At 38.2% G+C, this 24,874-nt stretch overlaps 1 non-coding gene across 1 annotated transcript; it reads left to right on the top strand.

Annotated features, from left to right (window-relative positions):
* Nucleotides 1–15,547: 15,547 nt before the first annotated feature.
* Nucleotides 15,548–15,654, top strand: LOC127117171 (small nucleolar RNA R71). The gene has a single exon (XR_007801929.1). It is a non-coding gene; the product is annotated as a small nucleolar RNA R71 (small nucleolar RNA).
* The last annotated feature ends 9,220 nt before the right edge of the window (nt 15,655–24,874 follow it).

Here is a 24,874-nt window from a genome sequence, read left to right as displayed (position 1 = left end):
ATGGTTTTATTGATGTTAACACCATTAGAATCTTCTTGATTGGAAATCCTGTTCCGACTCTGTTGGGTGACATGTATTTCTCTTTGCATTTAAGGAATTCTAAAAGTGGTGGGACTATTGTGTGTTGTGTTCCTCTTCTATTAAGTGGTTTATTTTGCACTTGCCTCAGACGCTTGCTTTCTTGGAGAACAAATAATGTCTACGGTGGTCTCAGAGACTTATGTCTCTCACTAATGATGATATTATTTGGTATGATTCTGCATTGATAGATTGGATATTATTGATAGTTATGGTGAATTCTCTAATGTGCCCCTCATTGGTACACAAGGAGGAATCAACTATAACCCTGCTTTGGCTCGTCATCAACTTGGGTTCCCCTTGAGAGACAAACCTAATAAAACTCAGTTAGAAGGTCTTTTCTATCAAGAGGGTAAAGATCCCCAACATTTGAAGCAAAAGATGATACATGCTTGGCATAACGTGCATAGGAAAGGAATATCTGAGCTTGGTCTGTGCAATTGTGTAGCTTTGGGAGCTTACACTATTTGGGTGAAGAAGAGAGCTTAGGAGTTGAAGATGTCGTATGCTTATGAAAGACCTATGTCTTTGGTTGTGGATGAGCCATCAACTTTCCCTAACCAAGATATATAGGAGTTGGAAGACGCATTCCCCAAGATGAAGCAAGAGAAAGATATGTCGGAAAAGCGGTTCCGTGCTTTGAGCCGAAAGCATGAAGAATTGAAGCTTGAGTCGAAAGACAAGGATGCACTTATTGAACTTCTTGAAGACCGAGAAGTGAAGAGACAGAGAGGACCAGAGGGTCCATCTTCCTGTAGTATGCCTCATCCTTCCGGTGCGTGGAAGAAGGTTGTTGATCAGCTTTTCCTTGAGAAAGCTCAAATGAAGACATCTTTTGAGTCTGAGATTCGACACATCCGAAGGAAGTACGTGCCCGCAGCCAGATCATCTGATATCGTTGCTAAAGGATCCTTAGAATGATTAGTTTCCTTTTCTCTTGTATTTGTATTTTGGTTTCTGAAATTACACATAGTGTAATCCTTCCAAATTTTATGAATAAAAAGAGATTTTATGGTCAATCAAATTGTTGTTACTACTATTATATATTTGTAAATAGAACTTCATATGTTCCTTGAAATTAAATAAACAAAAACATTGCATTTTCATGCATCATTTGCATAGCAGGTTTTCTTTCGCCAGATGTCTTATCGATTATTCTTCTATGCTTCAGCGAAGCTGACTCACCAATATAATACTCGTGCTAATCAACCGAAGATCACGGAACACTTAGTGAAAGAGAACAGAGAGCTGAAGGATGAAATTTCCAGGTTAATAGCATTGATGGAGTCTGTCATTGTTGCTTAAAATCAATCTTCACCAACTCCTGCAACTCCTCACCAGAGGATTGTCATTTCTAAGGTTGCTACCTCGACCCTTCCTGTTGCTTCCAGCCAATCCAGTCCTTCTATGCCTGCTGGATTCCCTTGGGGGATGCCATTAAATTTTATGCCTAAAGGGTATGCACCCACCTTTGTTTCTCTACTGGCATCTAGCCCGGTCATGTTAGTGCCATCTCTAGTTGTGCACACTTTGCCTTGTGTTGAGGATACCATCTACCACTTTGAGCCATCTGAGGGTCCAGGCGGGTATGAGAAAATGGACGAAATGAAGGATAATTCCTCGAGCTACGTAAAGAGTTGAAGACTCTAAGAGGAAAGGAAATATTTGGGAAGAGTGTTGCTTAGCTCTACCTAGTGCCTAATGTGAAAATCCCGATGAAATTCAAGGTCTCTGACTTTGAAAAGTATAAGGGAGACACTTGTCCGCTAAGCCACCTTGTGATGTACACCAGAAAGATGTAAACTCAAACTGATAATGATCAGTTGCTGATTCACTACTTCCAAGACAGTTTGACTGGTGCTGCATTTAGATGGTATATGAGGTTGGACAGTGCAAGTGTCCGTACTTTCAATGACTTAGGCGAGGCCTTTGTCAAGCAATACAAGTATAATGTGGATATGGCGCCTGATAGAGACCAGCTGAGGTCTATGTCTCAGAAATATAAGGAGACATTCAAAGAGTATGCCCAGAGGTGGAGAGAGCTTGCTGCCCGGATAAGCCCACCATTGGAAGAGAAAGAAATTAGGAAGATCTTCTTGAAGACGATGAGTTCGTTTTACTACGAACGTATAAGAGAGAGTCCGTGAAGGACTTCTGTCTAGAGAAGAAGCATCATTATAAGAGGGTAAACATGGTAAACACGGGGACGAGGTTATAAGAGGGAGTCCGTGAAGGACGTCTGTCTGAAGAACAAGCATCGTCTAACAAGAAGTATGGTGGTAGTTTCTCCAAGAGGAAGGAGGGGGAAACTAATTCAGTAACTGTAGGGAGGCAGAGGAGGCCTCATGTCCAAAAGAGTTCTCGACCTCGTCAACATAAACATCAAGTTTCATCAGTGATTCCTGTATTTTCCAATAATTCCAACAATCAATCAGTTCTGATTCAACAACAACAACGTCAAAGCAACCGCAAGAAAGAACCAACTTCAACAACATTAATAATCAACAAAACTTTGAGAGGAAGAAGGTCTCTTTTGACCCTATTCCCATGTCATATGCAGAATTTTATTCGTCTTTGGTTCTCAAAAACCTCATTCAACCCAGAAATCCTCCACAGATTCCCGAGCCACTTCCAAGGTGGTACAAACCTGAACTCCGTTGTGCTTTTAACCAGGGAGCCCCTAGCCACGACATAGAGAATTTCTATCCGTTAAAGTATGAGGTACAAAAGCTTGTAAAGGGTAGGATGGTGTCCTTTGAGGACCGAGCGCCTAATGTGAAAGCTAATCCATTGCCTGCTCATGGTAATGCTACTATCAACATGGTGGACGGCAGTCCAGGGAATTTCCGAGTATTCGATGTACAACGTATCCGTAGGTCGTTGGTGGAAATTCATAGAACCTTGTGTTTGATCAGTGACTATAAGCATGACCATGATGGTTGTGTGATATGCAGTGTGAACCCCCGTGGGTGTATGATTGTCAAGAGAGATATCCAGAAGTTGATGGATGAGAATGTAATCCAGATTCAACAGTCAAAGGATGTAAATGATGTAAATGTATCGTGCCAATGTTCAAGACCCCTGAGCGGGTAGTTATTAGCATCAGCAACAACAACGATAGATTGGTATCGCCACTAGTAATACGGTTAGCGGGCCCTGTTCTGTATGCATCCGATAAAGTTGTGCCTTATCAATAAAATGCCACGATGATTGAGAATGGTCGAGAGGTTCCTTTACCAGTTGCAGACTTTATGGTAAATATTATTGATATTGCAAAGGTGACCCGTAGTGGTCGTGTGTTTGGTCCAGTTTTCCCAGAGAAGGTAGAAGATGTTGCAACTAGTAAGAAGGCAGAGATTCCAGTAGCGAATCTGGTTAGCATTTTAGTGTGTTAGTCAGGTGAATCCATCAAATTGAAGGCTAGTGATGATGATGAAGTTTTGAAACTGGTAAAAAGAAGTGAGTTTAATATGGTGGAGCAACTGCTCCAAACCCCGTCAAAGATCTCCGTCTTGTCACTATTGATGAACTCTGAAGCACATAGGGAGGCGCTGTAGAAAGTGCTAGAACAGGCTTATGTTGAGCATGATGTAACTGTGGATCAGTTTGACCACATTTTTGCCAACATCACTTCGTGCAATAATTTGAGTTTTTGTGATGAAGAGCTTCCTGAGGAAGGTAGGAATCACAATTTGGCGCTACATGTTTTGATGAACTGCAAGGAGGACGCTATTTCCAATGTGCTGGATCACACTGGGTCATCACTGAACATGCTTCCAAAGTCAACTCTGTCCAGACTTTCTTATCAAGGCACCCCAATGAGATATAGTGGCGTGATTGTAAAAGCGTTTGATGGTTCTCGTAAGACCGTCATTGGTAAAGTGGACCTTCTAGTAAAGATAGGTCTGAGTGATTTCCAGATTACTTTCTAGGTAATGGATATCCACCTGGCCTACAGTTATTTATTGGTAAGGCCATGGACTCATGAAATTGGTGATGTGACGTCTACTCTACACTAAAAGCTAAAATTTGTGAAGAACGACAAGCTTGGCATTGTTGGTGGAGAAAAAGCACTTTTGGTGAGCCATTTGTCATCCTTTTCTTATGTTGAAGTTGAGGAGGAGGTTGGAACGCCGTTCTAAGCCTTATCTATTGCTGAAGAGAAGAAAACTGGGGAACCTATGTTCTCTCTAAGGGTTGCACAAAAGGCTATTGAGGCTGAAATCATTGATCAATTAGGCCGAATGATAAAGATTGCTGAGAACAAGAACAAGGTTGGAATGGATTTCTACCAGGACTGTTCAACGTAAAAACTGAGGATGTGCAACCGAGTTTCAACACTGGAGGGTTCATTCATGGGAATGATCAACACTCAACTGATGTAATTAGTCGCGACTTTATAAGTCTATTGGGGTACTAACTGCAAGTGCACAGTTTTATCGCGTAGCTTTAAAAGATATCGATCCCACAGGGACTTATGAATCGATATACCGTTTTCTAAGGTTACTTCGTAAAGCTAAGGCGGATGATACTTTGATGATTTGGGGGAGAAGTAAAACTAAAATTGGATCTAATTTAAATATCAATTAAGCGGATATCGGTATGTAGTTCGTCGTAATTAGGGAATCAAATCTTCGTTGGTTTCTTGGTTTTAAAATAAATCTTTTCAGTAGACACTATTGATTAAAAGTCTTATCTCAAACTCTCGCTCTGTTGAATAGACTATGACTTTATATTAACGTAGCTGTCACTTATTAGTTAAGTCCAAAATCACTTTTTGAAAACAACAGAATCTATAGAAACTCTTTTCATTAAAACAATAACCGTTTAAACACCCTCGTCTCAAACTCTCGCTCTATTGACTTAGATTATATAATTAAACTTAAATGCTTAACTCTCGTCCTCACATTTAACCTTTAAAAATACTTTTTGAAAAAGATTACAATTTAATTAACTCTAAAAATTGCTTTCGCCCTGATTTAGAATTAATGTCCAATTTACACTGTCCAGTTAAAAACTCAAACCGTCGTTCTATTGATTTTAACTTCTTTATGTCTTTTACTCTCGTACAAAAACCTTGGTATTAACTCTGTAACTTGAGACCATAAAAAGTGTGACTTTATTTTTAAATACAATTATACCAACTTAGTTTTGATTCCTTCATTCTGCTTACTTTACATACCAATATCTAAATTAATTAGCCGGACATGCTAAACAGGTCTAAACAATTATCATGCTTAAATAAAACCATATCAGGCAAACAATATAAATAAACAGCAATGCAGAGCATATATAAATTAAAACAATAAATTAAAGAACCTGAATAATTTATAGGAATCTTGAACACTCCACCACAGACCGGTTGGATTTGTTCTTGCACTCTTCAATCGGACAGGAAAATAAAAGCAAAGGGATAAAAATACTATGATCTAACGTAAGGTTAGATCCAGTAAAAGATACACAATAGTTTCCGGTGTAGAAACTATTGTGTGAAAAATTAATTAAGTGCACTGAAAATTGACTGGAAAAGAAAAGGAAATAAAAAAAATTGCTAATAATAGAAAGCTGTAGAAAATTAGTGTAGTAAATGCTTGCACGGCGGAAAGGGAAGCGAGAGCTTTAGGGTTGGATCTTTGGTTCTATTTATATTAGTCCCTTTTGTAACCGTTTTCCCAAAATGCCTTCAGTAAGTAAGCTTCACGTTTCAACGAGTCAAGCGGAAGAATAGCTTCAACGTGCCTCTGTTACGCGTCAAAAGCCAAAAATATAGGAGTGGGGTGTGACGTTCGTCACACCATGTGTTACGCTCGTAACACAAAGTAGCAGGGCGTGACGCTCGTCACACCTTGTGTGGCGGTCGTCACAGCTTCAGCGCTCCTGGCTTGTAATTGTGGGCTTGGTTTTAGTGGAATTTGCTTTCATCCTCTTTTTCACCCCCTTTTCTTCCTTTTTCACTTATGCTTCAAATAAGTTACCTAAGACAAATAGAAGGGAAAATACCACGTAATATCGAATAATATGAAATAAATTGAAACAAATAATAATTTAATTTAATTAAATCGAGTCCAAAAATGTGATATTATATCATGTTATCAAACTCCCCCTTACTTAGACCTTTGCTTGTCCTCAAGCAAGATACAGTATAGAAATCGTTTTAAAAATTTAGCCAGATGAAATTTCAAAACACGTACTAGGTTGCATGTAAACCTTGTTTAGAAGTAACCTGAGTTTAATCTTGACATCAACAACTACCGTCACAACCTCAGATAACCCCACCTTATGCAAACCAGTTCGAGTAATGCTATTATAGCTATCCTAGTTCCTTTACTCTTATTTCACCCGTTTTCATTTTAGCGAAATCACATTAAGCCCTTTATCTTTTCGCGCACATAGTGGAGTAACCGGTTAGTGATTCTGATCCCCTTTTTAGCTTGAAGTTCTGGTACATAAGCTGGATAACTTCGTTATTTAGTCCATTGCAGATTATGGGGGATTGGACCGTAGTCCGCCCTACCAAGTTCAGCACCAGATACCTGCTGAACCAACTCATAATGGATCTTTCGTACTATGCTTTTGTATGATCTGCAACCTTTAGATTAAATGATCTGGTAAGGATCACCTAACTTAATTAGTGCATTTCCTGGTATATATATATATATTTTGTTATTTTGGGAATCATTCACTTATATTCATCGGCTCTCCACGTAGTTTGCTATTAAGATGGTGCTGACTTCTTGTATAAACTACTCAGGGTTACTATAAAACTAAAAGTTCAAGGGATTGGTATAATAGGTACTTTTCTGATCTAACATGTTGAGGTTTGTTTAGAGCGTTGGTATGGTAATAATTTCGTCTTGATTTCACTCAAGTTTGATAAAATAAGCAACCTTTATATTTACTGAGTGTGTTGAATTTTTGTTATGGCTCAAGAAAATTGAGGGGAATAGATAATAAGAATTTTTCACACTAGGGACTTAACTTAAAATAAATATATATTATAATAATATTTTTTTTATATAATAAGAAAGGGAAATAACAATGAAAGGGAAAATAACATACTTGAAAAGGGAAGGTTGAAAGAACAAGGTTTTCTCCCCCACACTTAAATGAAACATTGTCCCCAATGTTTCAAAGAAAACAAAAGAAATAGAAAAAGAAAAAGAAACTAAAGTCAATGCTGCCTGCCGCCTCTTGTTCTTGGACCTGGTGATCGTTGACGTACTCCTAAGTCGTCAAACCTGCTGAGCAACTCAGTGAACCGCTGGTCGGTTATTGCATTCCTCGCCTCCTGTTGTTGTTGCATCTGGCATATTAGTTGCATTACTTCGTTGTTATGCACTTGCATGGCATCAAGCCATTGGGTTTGATGTTCAATAGCGTCCATGATGTCTTCATTAGTTGCTGGCCTTCTTCTTCAACGGCGTCGGGAGGATGTAGCATTATCGGAAGGGTTGAGCGGGATTGATTGTTGCTCAGGACCTTGATCACCTTGCTCCATTTCTTCAAACTCGTCTGGAGGCGGGTTTGCGTGTGTAGGCTCGGTAGCTTCGGGAGCATTCAGATCGTAGATGAAGCGGTTGGGGTTGGTGACATCTGTGAGGGCAATGTTGGGTAAAATAACGCTTGGGACTTCTTGGTTGTTTACCATAAGATAGTATCTTCCGCCTACCCTAGTTTTAATTAGGCGGCTGGACCGACAATAGCTTATATCCATAAATAGGGGTGGCGGAGATTGTAAATTTTGGAGTCGGTCCCCTAGATTTAAACCAAGTGCTATTGTGGTTATTAATCCTCCAATCACAAAAGGTTGACGGCCTCTAGCACAAAGGGTGCGGATATGATGAAATAAGAAAGAAGCAGCGTTTACCTTTGTATCCATTTCAAAGACGCAGTGGAGGAAGAATAATTCCTTGGCGTTGACTTTGCTGTTGTTCGGCATCCAAAAACTATGTTTTGCAGGATGCGGATAAAATACCGGATGGTTGGGTTATGTATATGCGAAGCAAGTAGTACATCCCAGTTGTTGGTTTCCACACCAGATATTTTTCTAAAGAGGTCGAAGGCGTTTATGTGCCACTGGGAGTTCGGAGGGATTCTTGGGTGGACTCGGTCTCCTACAGGGAAGTGTAGCATGGCACTCAATTGGTTCTGGGATAGTGAGTATTCGGTGTTGAACATGCGGAAGGTTGCGGTGCCGGTTAAGTACTCGTCTTCACCGGTAGGAGTGTTGTACGAATAAGAACTTAAAAATTGTAAGGTGAGAGATGGGTAGGTAGGTTGATTGTGTGTGCATAGAAAGGTTAAATCAGCAAGGCGGAGCATCCATTGTATACCTTGAAGTAATCCTAATTCTTGTAAACAATTTAAATCAGGATACCTGGTAGATACGACACCTCGCTGTTGGAAACGCTCGAACTGTTCCCTTTGATAATTATCATCTTCGGATCGGAAGATGATATTTCCGAATTGTTGGTTTCCCGCCATACTGATAAGTGGTTTGAAAGGAGGAGAAGGGATGAAAAAGGATTTTGATAGAGTGGTTTGTTGGAATGATGTAGAAAGAAAGGTATGGTGGGTATTTATAGGAAAAGTTTTGGAAGTTGGAAAGGGAGTGGGTGAAAAATAAATAAATATGGTTTAATGTGAGTAAATGGGTAAGTGAATGGGGAAGGTAAAAAGTGGGGTGGTGTAACGGTCGTGTCCCCAATGGTTACTAACGTTCACCTAGTCTGAAGGTGTCACGCTCGTGACAGGGGTGTTACGGGCGTCACAGACACTCGGTGTGACGACCGTGATGGCGTGTGTGACGCTCGTCACACAGTCAACTTGCATGGGTGCTTCATAATTTGTTTTTATTATTATATTTTATTTTTGTTATTTTGTTTTGCTTATGTTTATTTTATTTTGCTATTGTAATGATTTTAAATTGCCTTGCATGCTATTCTACTACCATAATATATGTATTTCTTTAACAGGCATAGTAATTATTAGCATATAGTGGATATCAGTACTTGTAATTATAGAAATTGCATAGATCAAAATAAAATAAACCAATAATGCAATAGATTCATAAAATAATCATAATGTAACATTGGAAGACAAAAGCAAACATGCGAAAGAAAAACAAATACTAATATTAAAAATAATGTGAAACAAAACTAATAAATAGCCTAAACTAAAACTAAGTAACTAAGAAAAACAACTTCTAGCCACTTGCAGGATCTCTGGCCGGAGGAGCGAAGGAGTTAACACGGTTTAGCAACTCGTGGAATTGATTTGTCATACTGCTCATGTCTCCCATAAATTCTTGTCCCATATTAGCTAACTCTTCTCTGAGGGCGTCTTGTTCTGACATCAAAGCTTGAATGGTGGTGTTATAATTAGCTCCGGGCATATGATTTCTAAGATCGGGTATTGCCGACTCTTCGGTCGGGATAGGTTGACGTGGAGGGTCAATATCATAATAACCAGATGGTGTCTGAGGGTCAGACTCAGCATAAGGAATTTGGTCGTCACAAATCTCATAGTCCTGGATGGATTCAGTAGATCTAGCAGGAGAAGGTATTCCGTTCAGGTTGTAGAGCCAGTTATTGCGGTTATGAACACTAGTCCTCGGACTAGGCAAGGTGAATAGGCAAAGAACTTGGTTGTCAACTATTAGTTCGAACTCTTCAGGCCCGAGGTTTTCTATAAACATAATGTTGAAAAGGAAGGGTATACTCATAGTCGCAATGCCACAAAAAGGGCTTCGGTCAAGCATAGGTTGACGTAATCCGATAGCATTACCAATCATGGTTATCAATCCGCCTATTTAAATCGGTGCTCGTTCATCTTGGATAAGGTGGTCAAAGTTCGCCAACATAAAAGTGGCACTATTCACTGGACGGTTCTGGGAAGCACAAAATATGATGAAGAGTTCATCACGTGATACTGTAGTAATATTTGACTTCTTCCCAAAAAGGGTGTGGGCCAGGATCTTATGGAAATAACGAAAGGTCGGGTTATGTATGTTTCCAGAAAGAAACTCATGTTCCTCGGGGTCGTCATTTCCAGTCAAACTTCCCCAAAAATGTTCAAGTTCTCTATATTCAAAAAGGTCTTCTTGGCTCACCGTGAATGTATCAAAAGAGGTAGGGAAACCTAAAAGGTTAGTAAAGTCTTGAATGTTAAACTGATACTCCATGTTGAACATTCTGAACTGAATGAAACCTCTGCTTATTCCTTTTCCATGACTGGGTAGATAGATCAGGGAGCTAAGGAATTCTAGCATTAGTCTCCGGTAAGTGACGAATTGTCTTCGAATAGGAGTGGTTTCCCACCCTATTTGACTCAGCAAATACATGACACTTTCTTTTAGTCCAAGGGTAGTCATTGCCCAATCATCAGCATACAAGCTAGGTAGCATCTCTCTCTCTGCTAGTTCCTCAAACTTTTGTTTCTGAGCTTTCCCTCTGAATTTGATACCCATACGATCAATTTGTCCCATCAGGTTAGTGTTAGCTAGAGAAAAGAAAAACAAGAGTTTTAGTCAGGATTTAGCCAAATGCCGAAAGAAGAAAAGAAGAATTTTTTTATAAATTAAAATAAATGAAGAATGAATACTAAATAAAATTTAAAAGAATAATCAAAGAAGAAATAAAAATAAAAATATTTGTGGGTTGTCTCCCACGAAGCGCTTTGTTTAATGTCGCAAGCTCGACATAAAAACCATCAAATATAATCTATAAATTTTGGAGGAATTACGTCTAAGTGCAGGACTTGTGAATCTTCATTGTTCTCTGCATAATGATAATGTTTTAGGCGCTGCCCGTTTACGATAAATGGTTCAATGGATTTTCCTTTAATTTCCACCGCTCCACTGGGAAAGACATTGGTGACTTGGAAAGGGCCTGACCATCTAGAACGTAGTTTTCCTGGGAATAACTTAAGTCTAGAGTTGAACAAAAGGACTATATCGCCTTGTTTGAAGATTTTTCTTGATATACGTTTATCATGCCATTTTTTCGTTCTTTCTTTGTAGATTCTGGCATTTTCGTAGGCGTCTTGTCGAAGTTCCTCTAATTCATTTATGTCAAGAATTCGCTTTTCACTAGCGGCCTTATATTTTAAATTTAGATTTTTAATAGCCCAGTAGGCCTTATGTTCTAATTCTACCGGGAGGTGGCAAGATTTTCCATAAATAACCTTAAATGGGGTTGTCCCTATGGGAGTTTTGTAAGCGGTTCGATATGCCCATAAAGCTTCGGATAGTTTTGATGACCAGTCTTTCCTTGAGGTGGCGACTATTTTTTCTAATATTTGTTTAATTTCTCTGTTAGACACTTCCACTTGTCCACTGGTTTGAGGATGGTAAGGTGTCGCTACTCTATGTCTTACACCATACTTAAACAGTAGTTTTTCGAGTACCATAGATATGAAATGCAATCCACCATCAATGACTACTATTCTTGGGACACCAAATCTTGGGAAAATTATATTCTTAAAGAGTCTAGTTACTACTCGTGTGTCGTTTGTTAGAGAAGCTATAGCTTCAATCCATTTTGATACGTAGTCAACCGCTACGAGTATATACTTGTTACCGAAAGAAGGTGGAAAAGGTACCATGAAATCTATTCCCCACACGTCGAAAATCTCTACTTCCAAAATGCCCTTTTGTGGCATCTCGTCACGTCTAGATATGTTTCCTATGCGTTGACATCTATCACATTTCTTGATAGCCGCATGCACATCCTTCCATATGTTTGGCCAATAAAGACCGGCTTATAGGATTTTAGAGCAGGTATTGGATGTACTTGCATGTCCACCATAAGGAGCGGAGTGACAGTGTTGGATTATATTTTCTATCTCTTCTTCAGGTATACACCGACGGAAAATACCATCGGGGCCTCTTTTGAAAAGTAAAGGGTCATCCCAGTAATAATGTTTTATGTCATTGAAGAATCGTTTCTTTTGTTGGTAAGATAAATTAGGTGGAACTATTCCGGCAGCTAAATAATTGACGAGATCAGCGTACCATGGTGTAACACATATAGCTAAGGTGGTCTCTACCTGTTTATCAGCTTTATTTTCTTCCAAAGTAGCTATAAGTTTATCGTACGAGAAATCATCGTTGATCGATGTTCTTTCCGGTTCCAGGTTTTCAAGTCTAGAGAGGTGATCTGCTACTACGTTTTCAGTTCCTTTCTTATCTTTGATTTCCAAATCGAATTCTTGTAGCAACAAAATCCACCTTAGGAGTCTAGGTTTAGCGTCCTTTTTTGTTAAGAGGTACTTAATGGCGGCGTGGTCAGTGTAAACGATTATTTTAGCTCCGACCAAGGAAGAACGAAATTTATCTAGTGCAAACACCACTGCTAAAAGTTCTTTCTCGGTCGTGGCGTAATTCATTTGTGCTTCGTCTAGGGTTCTACTTGCGTAATATATGACGGGAAGCTTTTTATCCTTTCGTTGTCCTAAAACAGCGCCTACGGCGTAGTCACTTGCGTCACACATTATTTCAAATGGTTCATTCCAATCCGGAGCCTGCATTATGGGCGCGGAGATCAATGCTTGTTTAAGCGTTTGAAATGCTTCTAAACATTTATTGTCGAAGATGAATTCAGCATCTTTCATCAATAATCCGGTTAAAGGTTTAGTTATTTTAGAGAAATCTTTAATGAATCGTCGGTAAAAACCGGCATGTCCTAAGAAGCTTCGTACTTCTCTCACAGTTTTCGGAGGTTGAAGGTTTTCAATTACTTCTATTTTGGCTTTGTCTACTTCAATTCCTCTATTTGATATGATGTGTCCTAAAACAATTCCTTCTTGTACCATAAAGTGACATTTTTCCCAATTAAGTACTAGGTTTACTTTTACACATCGTTCTCGAACTCTTTCTAGGTTTTCAAGACATTCTTCAAAGCTTTGTCCGCATACGGAAAAATCATCCATAAATACTTCCATGATCTTTTCGAGAAAATCGGCGAAAATTGCCATCATGCACCTTTGGAAGGTTGCAGGAGCATTGCACAAGCCGAACGACATTCGTCGATAAGCGAAGGTACCAAAAGGACATGTGAATGTTGTCTTTTCTTGGTCATCAGGATGAATTGGTATTTGAAAGAAGCCTGAGTACCCGTCTAGATAGCAGAAATGAGAATGTTTTATTAATCGTTCTAACATCTGGTCAATGAATGGTAAAGGGAAATGATCTTTTTGGGTTGCTTTGTTTAGTTTCCTATAGTCAATGCACATTCTCCATCCCGATTCGATTCGTTCGGTTATAGTTTCTCCTTTTTCATTTTCAATAACTTTTATACCTCCTTTCTTTGGTACTACGTGTACAGGACTAACCCATTTGCTATCAGATATAGGATATATGATACCTGCCTCTAATAACTTTATTACTTCCTTTTTCACTACCTCACTCAGGATCAAGTTTAGTCTCCTCTAATGTTCCCTAGAAGTTTTACAGTCTTCTTCTAGCATGATGCGATGCATACAAATTGAAGGACTTATTCCTTTAAGATCAGTGATGTTGTATCCTAGTGAGGTTGGATATTTTCTTAAGATATGTAGGAGTTTTTCGGTTTCGAGTTTTCCTAGGTCTGCATTAACTATCACTGGTCGTTCAAGTTCTAAGTCTAGGAATTCATATCTCAGATTTTTGGGAAGTGTTTTCAGGCCGAGGTTTGGTTTCTTAAGGCATTGCGTAGGATCCGATGTCATTGCTAAACATTGGTTAAGTCTGTCTTCTACACGATAGTCAGACAATTTGTCATTTTCTAACTCTGTTTCTTTTATGCATTCATCGATGATATCCATGAAGTAACATGTGTCATCTATTGCAGGTGCTTTCAAAAATTGGGAAAGAATGAACTCAATTTTCTCTTCTCCTACTTCGAAAGTGAGTCGTCCTCGTTTTACGTCTATGATCGCACTGGCGGTTGCTAAGAATGGTCTTCCCAATATAATGGGTGTAACTTCATCTTCTCTTATGTCCATAATTAAAAAATCGGTTGGAATGTAGAATTGACCTATGCGCACAGGAACATTTTCAAGAATTCCTACAGGATATCTAACGGAACGATCTGCTAATTGCACAGACATTTTAGTTGGTCTTAATTCTCCCATTTCCAGTTTCTTGCATATGGATAAAGGCATAACACTGATACCTGCTCCTAAATCGCATAGAGCTTTGTCTGTGACAATTTTTCCTATGTGACAGGGTATAGAGAAACTACCAGGATCTTTAAGTTTAGGAGGCATATTCTGGATTATAGCGTTGCATTCAGCAGTAAGTGTAGGGATTTCGCTATCTTCAAGTTTCCTTTTATTAGAAAGAATTTCTTTTAAGAACTTAGCATATGAGGGCATCTGCGTAATACCTTCTGTAAAAGGAATTGTGACGTTTAATTGTTTTAGTAAGTCGACAAATTTTTTAAATTGGCCTGCATCTTTGGTTTTAATAAGCCTTTGAGGGTAAGGGACAGGTGGTTTATAAGGTGGTGGAGGTACATAAGTTTCTTTCTTTTCTACGGTTTCCTTATTACTCTCCTCCTTTTCCTTAAGTTTATTTTCTTCCTCAGTTGACTTTTTAGAGTTTTGGTTTTTAATTCTTGGATCAGACGGTCCTTCTACCTCTGTTCCACTTCTCAATATGATTGCATGAGCGTGGCTTTTCGGCTTAGGTTGGGGCTGTCCAGGAAATGTACCAGTTGGGGCAGCAGTAGGAGCTTGTTGTTGAGCTACTTGTGATATTTGTGTTTCTAGCATTTTGTTATGGGTAGCCAGGGCATCTACTTTACTTGCTAGTTGTTTAATTTGTTCGCTAGTGTGTACATTCTGGTTTAAGAAATTTTTATTGGTTTGCTGTTGAGAAGCTATGAAGTTCTCCATCATGATTTCCAAGTTGGATTTTCTAGGAACATTATTGTTGGGTGTAGATGGGGTCGGCTTTTGATATCCAGGGGGTATAGTTGGGGCTTGACTGGGAGATTGACCTGGTGCGTATAAAGCATTATTGCTCTTATATGAAAAATTAGGATGGTTCTTCCAGTTTGAGTTATAGGTATGCGAGTAGGGATTTCCTTGAGCATAATTCACTTGCTCTGCTTGGATTCCTGTTAGGAGTTGACAATCTGCAGGAGTGTGACCTTGGATTCCACAGACTTCGCAATTTTGAGCTGCGGCAACCACGGTGGCTGGAGGTGATACATTTAAACTTTCAATTTTCTGGGCCAGAGCATCCACTTTTGCATTAACATGATCAAGGCTACTTATCTCGTACATGCCACTTTTCGTTTGAGGTTTTTCTACCATTGTTTGGTCGCTTCCCCACTGATAATGGTTTTAGGCCATGCTCTCGATAAGTTGATAAGCATCGGCATAAGGTTTATCCATAAGCGCACCACCTGCGGCGGCGTCTATTGTTAACCTTTTGTTGTATAAGAGACCATTATAGAAGGTATGAATTACTAACCAGTCCTCTAAACCATGGTGTGGACAAAGTCTCATCATGTCTTTGTATCTTTCCCATGCTTCGAAAAGAGACTCGTTATCTTTCTGTTTAAATCCATTTATCTGGGCTCTCAACATAGCTGTTTTGCTTGGAGGAAAATATCGGGCAAGAAAGACTTTCTTCAACTCATTCCATGTGGTGACTGAGTTGGAAGGAAGAGACTGAAGCCATCTTCTAGCTTTATCTCTTAACGAGAAGGGAAAAAGACGAAGTCGAATCGCCTCTGAAGTGACACCATTAGCTTTAACAGTATCAGCGTATTGGACAAATACGGATAAATGAAGGTTTGGATCCTCGGTAGGATTTCCAGAGAATTGATTCTGTTGCACTGCTTGTAACAGCGAAGGTTTAAGTTCGAAGTTGTTTGCTTCGATTGCGGGTGGAGCAATACTCGAATGCGGCTCATCTTGCGATGGAGCGGCGTAATCTCGAAGAGCACGGGCTAGTTCTGCCATCTCGGGTATCGGCGAAGGAAGAAGATTTTTGAGGTCGGGCACTTCGATAGGAGGGAGATTGTTTGCAGCACGATATTCCCGAATTCATCGTAAGACTCGGAGATATAGTTCAACGTCGTTGATTCGTAAGTAAAACGGCTCGCCTTGTGAGCGAGTGTGTGGCATACAAATCAACGAAAGAAAGAAATAAAAATTGCCTTAGTCTCTACAGCGTAACAGAAGGGTTACGATATCGACTAAATAAAACTCCCCGGCAACGGCGCCAAAAACTTGATCGCGACTTTATAAGTCTATTGGGGTACTGTAGCGGTGTATTCGTCACTTTATGATTTATTGATTAAACCAAAACCAAAGCATACAAAGAATCGAGTCGCCACCGCACTTTTATTTATCCAAAGGAATGGCTAAAGAGCGAACAAAAGCCTAAGAAGTTTTACGCATAGAAAACTAATGAAAAGATCAGAGATCTGGGTAAGGGGTTAATTACGCAATGGGAAGGTGTTAGGCACCCAAAACGTCCTAGGTACTCCTAGGGAGCCCTTTTCACACTTGTTGTACGAAATGTTATTTGTTTATGAAATATTTATTGTGCAAACATGGATTGAAAGGACGAGAAAAGAATGTACAAGTTATTATTTTTGTGTTTGAACGGATGAACCCGTTGCCTACGTACCTTTCCATGGAAGGTAAGGATCAAAACGCCGTAGTTTGGCTAAAAGATTTCCAAAAGTATGAGTGGGTTCATTTTAAAACAAAAGCCCTAAGGTCTTTCGTTATCCACGGGAGAAAACTCAACCTTATACAAACAACGAGTCCACCACGTGAGAAAAGCTTCAACTTGCTAGTGAGGGGTTAACCCTATAATAAGCAAGGAAGTCTTACAATTCAATCACTAAGGACCAAGATGAGGTTAACATCAACCAACTAGGATAAATCAAACATATGGCTAATGTATGAAAACTTATCAAGAATGGACAAAGCCACAAAACAATTGTATGAGTTGGATTAACCAATTAGGATTTATTCACAAAAGAGTGGTCAAAGTATGATTAGAATTCAATTCAAAGAAGTATTATGAAATGGAGTTTGAAAATCAAAGGCCTAAGGCCTGGGTATCTAATTTGAAAAGAAATGAAAATGTTTGCACAATATTTTTTAGGTTGAGATTAACATGCAAATGGAGGTTTAAAGAAACAAAAGGTGGGAGGGTGAGGGAGTAAAAATTCTTAGATGTTCACCTCTTGAAATCATATGTAGATGATTCAAGTGATTCCTTTGGAATAGGAAATGATGCAAATAAGAAAATGAACAAAGCAAATGGATACCAGATGCCAATCAATGGACTTATACCAATCTCACAAACGAAGGTGGATACCGGATACCAATCAATGGATTTACACCAATCTCCTAAAACAAAACAAATGATACCAGATGCCAATCAATGGACTTACACTAATCTCACAAACAAAGGTGGATACCGGATACCAATCAATGGATTTACACCAATCTCCTAAAACAAAACAATGATACCAGATGCCAATCAATGGACTTATACTAGTCTCACACCATATCATAGGAACAACTGCCAAGTAATGGACTTATGCTTGCCTCCTCCATGGACAAAGCAAAAATGCTATAAAGAAAAGTTTATGAAATGATATACAAATGATGATGATAAATGCACTAAGGCACACTCAAGCAGATATGCACAGATGAATCAAGTAAGCAGACAAACAAGTCAATTAGCACACACTATATACAAGCAATTAGGCTCAAACAAGGTTAGACTTTAAAGTCAACTGGAATGGGGTATATTGTGCTCTTAACCCTAACATTGAGAGTTAGGGTGAAGCAGATGAAATGGAGATGAGGGGTGTGCCTCATAGCTCTTATCCCTGGTCAGGGAGAGCTTTGAATAATAGAAAATGTGGGAGTTCAGAAAGTTGGAACTCTTCTCCACAAATGAATGACTCTATAAGATCTTGGGTTAGTATCCACAATGCATCAACTTGTTATGTGAGCAAAGGGATGACATACTGAATAGTAGGAGATGGACTACACATCTCTTTTATCTACCAATTGCCTCATAAGAGGGCTTTTCCTGCTTGGCACAAAGAGTAAACAATCACAAGCATTGCCTCTTAAGGAGGACTTCAGACAGGTGCCTGCCCCCATAACATGACAGGTCTTCCAAACTACATGAAGAAGAGAGGTTATACCTAAGTGGTTAAGCAACCAAGCAAAAGAAAGTTCAAAATGAACTTAAGCAACTTATGTACCTGTGGAAACATCAAACAAATCAGTACAACTATACAGACAAACAACCAACAGTTAATATCAACAGTCAAACCCAATAAGCAAAGGGCATAAGCCACAAGTCAAGCTCAAATGAATTAACAACCCTACAAAACACACAATATTATTAGTCAAAGGCAAACATCAAATGCTCAAATGATGGAGCATCATGAACCATATAACTTGGATGTTCAACCTGAAATCAAAGCTCAAACATGAGAGACAAACCACTAGGTCAAATCCTAGGGTCAAAGATGGAGAAACAATTCAAAACAGAAGCTGAAAATTAACATGAATCAACTTCAAACACATATTGAAACAATCCAAAAGGTCTCACATCAATATCATATACCAAAAGCATTTCATGATCAATTGAAGTTCAAGACTATTTTAAAGCTCAAATGTGACCAACCAGAATGAAAAATCTCAATTAAATCAGAAATCAATCAAATAATTCCAAGAAAATTCATGCTCAATCACATCATCCATATCAAGTATCATGCAAAAAAGCAGAACAATTGGAATTCATTTGGCAAGGTAAATATATCACATAAGATTAATAAGCAAAGGTGTGACACAAATTGTCACACCTACCTTAACATGATCATAAAACAGCAATGACACATGATAAAAATACCAAATCAACACCAAAATGTCAAGCAAAGTGTCTAATTTCATCATGCAAATTTTCAGATTCATTGGATAAAAGCTCAGCATTTCACAAATGATATGGCAAGGCAAGGTACAAAATGCATACATGTTCACATTCCCTAGCACAAAATAATTTCCATCCATGCACAATTTATGAAAAAATGATCTAAAAATACTAGACAGAAAATGTGACATAATGCAAAAAACCACATAATTTTTGGAGCAATTTTCAATTTAATATGAATTTTTAAAGATGGAGAAAAAATAAAAAAATGATGAAGCATAGCATATGAATGAATGGAGGGAAAAGGAAAAATCATGAAGTGCATTTGAAATATGTCTCCGCTGGGAATCGAAGGCGGAGCGAATTTGAAATGGAAAAGGCGCCAAGCTGCAAAACGCAACGTTTCATTAAACGTTGGCTCTGGCCAATCAAAACGCGCGCATGAGAATACGTGGACCAATCATCAGCTAACCCTAAGCTAAACACATGCAAACGCTGGAAACGAAATCCGCAGGAAACATGATGAACTGGCAATAGAATTCGCAGGAAACAGTGTGCATTTCATGGCAAAATTCGCAGGTAACTGGAAAATAGCAAGAACAAATAAAGATCTTCATCCATGGATTTCCAGAAAATTTCAAAGGTTCCAGAAATTAAAATTGAGCATATCAGCATGTAGATCTTGCATCATACATCAACAATCCATAAACATCTTATCAAGAAATCAACAAACACGCATGGATCGAAGAGAAGAAGAATCACACATGAAACTTTAATCTAACATATCTAACTCAATTGTGCATGAAAATTTGTGGTTTAAAGCTCAGAATACTCAGAATCAAAAGGTCAACATCAATAGCATAAGCATTTTAAGAAAGGAGAGATTCGATTCAATGACCTCTTGAAGAGCAACTTTGGATTCGTGTTGATTCAAGGTCTTGTGATGCTTCCAATCTCTTCTATAATGCTCGTACAAGTAATTGGAGGAAGAATTGAGGCTCAATTTCACACGATCTCACCAAAATCTGAGTTCAGCATTAATGCATCAAGCTTCGAGCATGCTTCAAAACTGCATCAATCTTCTTGATTCTACGTGCAAATCCACTCAATGATACTTCAGGAACCAGGATCATGCAATGGAAATGGTTTGTGTTTGAAGAAATTGCAAAAAAAATTGAGAGAATTTTTTTGGAATTCTAGATCTAGATCTGAATTTGTGAGTCTTGTTAGCTGAAAACAGTTAGGGTTTGTGTTATATACTCCCTCCTAATCATGCTCTTAATCATGTTTAAGCAAATGGTAAATGGATTAGCAAAAATGTGGTGTATGTGAAAATTAGCAATTTCACCCTATGCATGAAAATGCATGGTGAACAGTACACGAATTCACTTTAATTTCACTTAAAAAACCATTTTGGAGCTATTGGCAATGATAGAATGTTCAAATAATTGACCAATTTTAAACTTCAAAAATTCCCTCCAAAAATCAAGTGAATTGGCACATGTTCATATGATGACAATTGATGAAATGCAATGCATGATTTTGAAATTAGAGGTCAAGAGAAGAATGTACAAAAAAGAGCCACTTGAATTGGAGTTTTGGTTGAGAAGTTATGGCCATTTGAATCTTCATGTACACTTGTCCATGTTTTGATCATATCTCCTTAACCACACATGAGAAATTGATGATCTTTGACTTTTTGGAAATGGGAGAGAAAGATCTACAACTTTCATGTTCAACAAAATTTCATTTGAAGCTTTCTTGATGATGTAATTTGAAGTTGAAGTTAGGTAAAAACCTTTCCATTTTTGGCAAATTTGAATTATGGGTCACTTTCTATTTTTGGAAAGTTTTGACCTGACTTTATTTGCTTCAATGTTGATGTTTGAAATGTCAAATGAGACTTGTTTGAACATGAATGAAGTATTTATAATCAATTCCCACCTCCAAATCCACTGTTGACTTGGCTGTTGACTTTTTAGGCCTCCAATTGATCTGGCAATGTTCTGATGAAGTTCAAGCCTCTACCACTTGGGATTTTGATTCAAAATGATATCATAGCTCATATGAACTCTTGATAATGATTGCGGTGTCCAAATTCTCAAGAATGGCCACCATCTATTACTCAATGACTGCCTTTGACTGCTTTGACTGTTGATTGCTTCATCTGCAAGACAAAGGTTAGATGACATATTTTTGTACTTTTGGTTAGTAGTAACAAGAAAAGCAATGATATACCAATGCAAAACATGCTTGGTGATCAAGAATCACTCTCAAAAGGATAACCAACCCACAAGGAAGGAGGCAAGGTGCACAATGATCCTTGAGGCAATGATATAGTATGATATGATGCCATGAGGGATCTTAGGGACAAAATTGGGGTCTTACAGGTACTAACTGCAAGTGCACAGTCTTATCGCGTAGTTTTAAAAGATATCGATCTCACAGGGACTTATGAATCGATATACCATTTTCTAAGGTTACTTCGTAAAGCTAAGGCGGATGATACTTTGATGATTTGGGGGAGAAGTAAAACTAAAATTGGATCTAATTTAAATATCAATTAAGCGGATATCGGTATGTAGTTCGTCGTAATTAGGGAATCAAATCTTCGTTGGTTTCTTGGTTTTAAAATAAATCTTTTCAGTAGACACTATTGATTAAAAGTCTTATCTCAAACTCTCGCTCTGTTGAATAGACTATGACTTTATATTAACGTAGTTGTCACTTATTAGTTAAGTCCAAAATCACTTTTTGAAAACAACAGAATCTATAGAAACTCTTTTCATTAAAATAATAACCGTTTAAACACCCTCGTCTCAAACTCTCGCTCTATTGACTTAGATTATATGATTAAACTTAAATGCTTAACTCTCGTCCTCACATCTAACCTTTAAAAATACTTTTTGAAAAAGATTAGAATTTAATTAACTCTAAAAATTGCTTTCGCCCTGATTTAGAATTAATGTCCAATTTACACTGTCCAGTTAAAAACTCAAACCGTCGTTCTATTGATTTTAACTTCTTTATGTCTTTTACTCTCGTACAAAAACCTTGGTATTAACTCTGTAACTTGAGACCATAAAAAGAGTGACTTTATTTTTAAATACAATTATACCAACTTAGTATTGATTCCTTCATTCTGCTTACTTTACATACCGATATCTAAATTAATTAGCCGGACATGCTAAACAGGTCTAAACAATTATCATGCTTAAATAAAACCATATCAGGCAAACAATATAAATAAACAGAAATGCAGAGCATATATAAATTAAAACAATAAATTAAAGAACCTGAATAGTTAATAGGAATCTTGAACACTCCACCACAGACCGGTTGGATTTGTTCTTGCACTCTTCAATCGGACAGGAAAATAAAATCAAAGGGATAAAAATACTATGATCTAACGTAAGGTTAGATCCAGTAAAAGATACACAATAGTTTCTGGTGTAGAAACTATTGTGTGAAAAATTAATTAAGTGCTCTGAAAATTGACTGGAAAAGAAAAAGAAATTAAAAAAAATTGCTAATAATAGAAAGCTGTAGAAAATTAGTGCTGTAAATGCTTGCACGGCGGAAAGGGAAGCGAGAGCTTTAGGGTTGGATCTTTGGTTCTATTTATATTAGTCCCTTTTGTAACCGTTTTCCTAAAATGCCTTCAGTAAGTAAGCTTCACGTTTCAACGAGTCAAGCGGAAGAATAGCTTCAACGTGCCTCTGTTACGCGTCAAAAGCCAAAAATATAAGAGTGGGGTGTGACGTTCGTCACACCATGTGTTACGCTCGTAACACAAAGTAGCAGGGCGTGACGCTCGTCACACCTTGTGTGGCGGTCGTCACAGATTCAACGCTCCTGGCTTGTAATTCTGGGTTGGGCTTTAGTGGAATTTGCTTTCATCCTCTTTTTCACCCCCTTTTCTTCCTTTTTCACTTATGCTTCAAATAAGTTACCTGAGACAAATAGAAGGGAAAATACCACATAATATCGAATAAGATGAAATAAATTGAAACAAATAATAATATAATTTAATTAAATCGAGTCCAAAAATGTGATATTATTTCATGTTATCAAACTCCCCCATACTTAGACCTTTGCTTGTCCTCAAGCAAGATACAACATAGAAATCCTTTTAAAAATTTAGCCAGATGAAATTTCAAAACACGTACTAGGTTGCATGTAAACCTTGTTTAGAAGTAACCTGAGTTTAATCTTGACATCAACAACTACCGTCACAACCTCAGATAACCCCACCTTATGCAAACCAGTTCGAGTAATGCTATTATAGCTATCCTAGTTCCTTTACTCTTATTTCACCCGTTTTCATTCTAGCGAAATCACATTAAGCCCTTTATCTTTTCGCGCACATAGTGGAGTAACCGGTTAGTGATTTTGATCCCCTTTTTAGCTTGAAGTTCTGGTACATAAGTTGGATAACTTCGTTATTTAGCCTATTGTAGTTTGTGGGGGATCGGACCGTAGTCCACCCTACCAAGTTCAGCACCAGATACCTGCTGAACCAACTCATAATGGATCTTTCGTACTATGCTTTTGTATGATCTGCAACCTTTAGTGCATTTCCTAACTCGTAAGGATCACCTAACTTAATTAGTGCATTTCCTGATATATATATTTTTTTTGTTATTTTGGGAATCATTCACTTATATTCATCGGCTCTCCACGTAGTTTGCTATTAAGATGGTGCTGACTTCTTGTATAAACTACTCGGGGTTACTATAAAACTAAAAGTTCAAGGGATTGGTATAATAGGTACTTTTCTGATCTAACATGTTGAGGTTTGTTTAGAGCGTTGGTATGGTAATAATTTTGTCTTGATTTCACTCAAGTTTGATAAAATAAGCAATCTTTATATTTACTGAGTGTGTTGAATTTTTGTTATGGCTCAAGAAAATTGAGGGGAATAGATAATAAGAATTTTTCACACTAGGGACTTAACTTAAAATAAATATATATTATAATAAATTTTTTTTATATAATAAGAAAGGGAAATAACAATGAAAGGGAAAATAACATACTTGAAAAGGGAAGGTTGAAAGAACAAGGTTTTCCCCCCCACACTTAAATGAAACATTGTCCCCAATGTTTCAAAGAAAACAAAAGAAATAGAAAAAGAAAAAGAAACTAAAGTCAATGCTGCCTGCCGCCTCTTGTTCTTGGACCTGGTGATCGTTGACGTACTCCTAAGTCGTCAAACCTGCTGAGCAACTCAGTGAACCGCTGGTCGGTTATTGCATTCCTCGCCTCCTGTTGTTGTTGCATCTGGCATATTAGTTGCATTACTTCGTTGTTATGCACTTGCATGGCATCAAGCCATTGGGTTTGATGTTCAATAGCGTCCATGATGTCTTCATTAGTTGCTGGCCTTCTTCTTCAACGGCGTCGGGAGGATGTAGCATTATCGGAAGGGTTGAGCGGGATTGATTGTTGCTCAGGACCTTGATCACCTTGCTCCATTTCTTCAAACTCGTCTGGAGGCGGGTTTGCGTGTGTAGGCTCGGTAGCTTCGGGAGCATTCAGATCGTAGATGAAGCGGTTGGGGTTGGTGACATCTGTGAGGGCAATGTTGGGTAAAATAACGCTTGGGACTTCTTGGTTGTTTACCATAAGATAGTATCTTCCGCCTACCCTAGTTTTAATTAGGCGGCTGGACCGACAATAGCTTATATCCATAAATAGGGGTGGCAGAGATTGTAAATTTTGGAGTCGGTCCCCTAGATTTAAACCAAGTGCTATTGTGGTTATTAATCCTCCAATCACAAAAGGTTGACGGCCTCTAGCACATAGGGTGCGAATATGATGAAATAAGAAAGAAGCAGCGTTTACCTTTGTATCCATTTCAAAGACGCAGTGGAGGAAGAATAATTCCTTGGC

Source organism: Lathyrus oleraceus, chromosome 1 (assembly GCF_024323335.1).
Source record: "Lathyrus oleraceus cultivar Zhongwan6 chromosome 1, CAAS_Psat_ZW6_1.0, whole genome shotgun sequence".
Classification (NCBI taxonomy): domain Eukaryota; kingdom Viridiplantae; phylum Streptophyta; class Magnoliopsida; order Fabales; family Fabaceae; genus Lathyrus; species Lathyrus oleraceus.
Note: the sequence above shows the minus strand (reverse complement) of the source record. Positions and strands in the feature narration are given on the sequence as shown.